General features: G+C 37.7%; 1 protein-coding gene across 1 annotated transcript in view; it reads right to left on the bottom strand.

The window, feature by feature from the left end:
- Positions 1-2,921, bottom strand: part of GPALPP1 (GPALPP motifs containing 1) — a 38,197-nt gene that overhangs the window by 14,906 nt on the left and 20,370 nt on the right. The gene's annotated exons all lie outside the window — the stretch shown is intronic.

Raw genomic sequence — 2,921 nt, 5'->3', positions numbered from 1 at the left:
TCACACAGAACTGGGGTATAGGCCAGAGATGCGGAGGGTGAGAGGCTTCACCAGAGACAGAGCGGGGAGCAGAACAGGCAGATGGACGAAGTACATTGCTGAGGGGAGCAGTGGGCGGGCCAGGAGAGGTCTGCCACGCCACGCGGTCACCTCTGGGGCAGGCGGGAATCGAACCCATGCGGAAGTGGCCTTAGCTTCTCAGTGCTGTGCTTCAACCCACTGCGCCACCAGGGAGGGCCATCTACCTTTGTTTTTAAATTGTTTTAATTGTTAATGTCATATTGGACTCTGTCTCAATAGGTTAAAAAACTTTTGGTCTGGTCTGTCATTTTGTTAAAATTGTCTTTGGGGAGACAAAACAAGTATTAGGTCTGAGGTGTCAGTAAGGTGGTGATGTATGGAAAGTATTAGGCAGAAAGAGAGGCTTTTCTCTTTTTTTGCTAAGGTTATGTACAATCCAAGGGTAAGGGGAAAAAAGTAATACAGTGGGGCCTCTCTGGTGGTCTGGGGGTTAAGAATCTCGGCATTATCACTGTTACTGCCTTAATTCAGTTCCCCAGCCAGGCTGCTAACTCACATAGGAGAGGCCTGTCTCCCCTTAGCAATGTTTTTCAGTAAATCCATCTGTTCTGCCCCCCCACTGTCTCTGGTGAATCCTCTCATCCCTCGAACCTCTTGTCTACGCCCCTGTTCTTCTAAGCAGAACACCAACCAACCAACCAATGAAACAAACAAACAAAAAAACCAAAAGAGTAATACAGAAATATCCTTACCCCATCAAGATGAGGAGGGGAAAGCAAAGCAAAAGTTAGTATCCAAAGATGACATTTGTTCTTTAAAAAAATATCAAATATCCCCAACATGTATTTTAGGAACTTACATAAGGATGAGAAACTAGAAAACATTTTTTCCTTTCACAGGAGAAAATGTACAAAATAAAACAAAAGCAATCAATGCTCTCTTGTACAAAGTTTTGTGTTCAAAATTTATTAAATCACTAGAAATGTCAACTTTAGTTAAAGTGAAATCTTTTAGAATAGAAATAAAGTTCAATTCTGCTTACACAAAGAGACTTTTTCAATTTACTTAGGATTATTCATCATTTTAACAGTACCACTCCTTGAGTAGGCTACTGTTTACACTTATGTTAGAGAAATATCATTGTATCGCTATGATTAGAGAATCACTTGTACCATAATTTTACTAGATAATTTACTCAATTTTCATAAATCTTAAAGAACTAGGACTCAGATGTTTTTTGTTAAAACCTGTTTCATCAGAATTAGAACACAAAACTAGCAAAACAACTGAGACTAATCTGTAAGAAAATATAACTTACAGAATTTAAGATTTAACTATTTAGAATTCTGTTTTACATGTTAAGAGGAGAGCTTAATGCATTACAAACTTATCTTTGCATATGATTACAGAGACTCTATTTACATTTTTGTATTCAGGAAAGGCTGAATACAAAATAGTTTGTATTAAGAAAGGCTATTCATGGTTGATATAAAAAATTTGTCTCCAATAAATTAGCTAAAAACTGTTAAATATAAATCAGTAAAGTGATATTATCCCAAAGCGAAGTTTAAAGACTTTGAAAGCTTTGGCTGAGATCACAGGAACTGAGTCTTAGACTCCACATTGTTAATGGTTAATGGCGTATTTTATCTCTCATATTGCCAGCCCTGGAAATACTTAAGGTTGGAAAAATCAAATTTTTCTGTAGCCTGTGAGATAGCACAGGCTAACACTGCCTCTTTCTGACTTAAAAACAAACAAACCAAATAACAAATCAAAAGCCCTGAGTGCCAAAACAAACAACTGAAAACAAAGCTGACAAAAATCCCTTTTTCAAGTAAATGCATATTCATGGTCCACAGTTTACAGGGAGAAACCAACCAATTCAAATTTATAGATTACTGCAAGGATCTGACATACTTATTCAGGCAGGTCAGTAAGCTTCAGTGGACAGTCCTGACAGGATCTTCAAGGGTACTTGTGAGACACCACAAAATTTAGAGGTCTGGAGGATCTTCAAAATAATTATTTGAAGAAAAGCCCATGCTTCCTCAGAAGCCGAAGACACAAAATATTCTATACTACAAAGGGACAGTGATTTTATATTTCCACATGACTTTAAAGGGGTACAGACTAAGTCTGGTTCGTAAGAACAAAGTAATCTGTATCTTAAACTCAAAACAAAGGAATAAATTGGACAGGTAAGAGTATTGTTCAACTTTTCTTCACTGCAGAGGGAAATCCACCTGAAGAATAAGAAAATTCAGTAAGTTGGCAAATACTTCCAACTTTAACTGTTAAAGTCACATTTTCATATTGATGCAGGGTTTTATACAATTAAATATCATAAAGACTTTAAGAAGTACCTCAGCTTTTATGGAATTCCTTATTCACCATTATCACCCTTGTGAGACTGGGTAAGGATGATGTAAAAGTTCTGACCTTAACTTATGGAGACCCTTTCAAAGCAATGAACATTTTCTCGTTGTGATTTAATTTAACATAAAGAGATAAATCTCATTTCTTCATTCTTTAATAAAATATACATATATATCCCCAGTTTTCAATACACTTCTTTGCCAGTTCTCATACCCTAAATTTTTATTTTAGTATTTTTAATAACAATGCCCTTTTAGACTATGAGAACAAGGCTACTTTTCCAGTAAAACACATTTATCCCAGATGGCTGAATTTTCAAAACTTATAGTTTACTTATAAAAAAAGGACTTGCGGCCCTCCTTGGTGGCGCAGCGGGTTAAAGCATAGCACTAAGCACTAAGAAGCTAAAGCCACTTCCGCATGAGTTCGACCCCCACCTGCCCCGATCCCCACCTGCCCCGGAGGTGACCACATGGTGTGGCAGACCTCTCCTGACCGCCCGCTGCTCCCCTCAGCAGTGT

Source organism: Condylura cristata, unplaced genomic scaffold (genome assembly GCF_000260355.1).
Source record: "Condylura cristata isolate star-nosed mole 26May11 unplaced genomic scaffold, ConCri1.0 scaffold00010, whole genome shotgun sequence".
Classification (NCBI taxonomy): Eukaryota; Metazoa; Chordata; class Mammalia; order Eulipotyphla; family Talpidae; genus Condylura; species Condylura cristata.
Note: the sequence above shows the minus strand (reverse complement) of the source record. Positions and strands in the feature narration are given on the sequence as shown.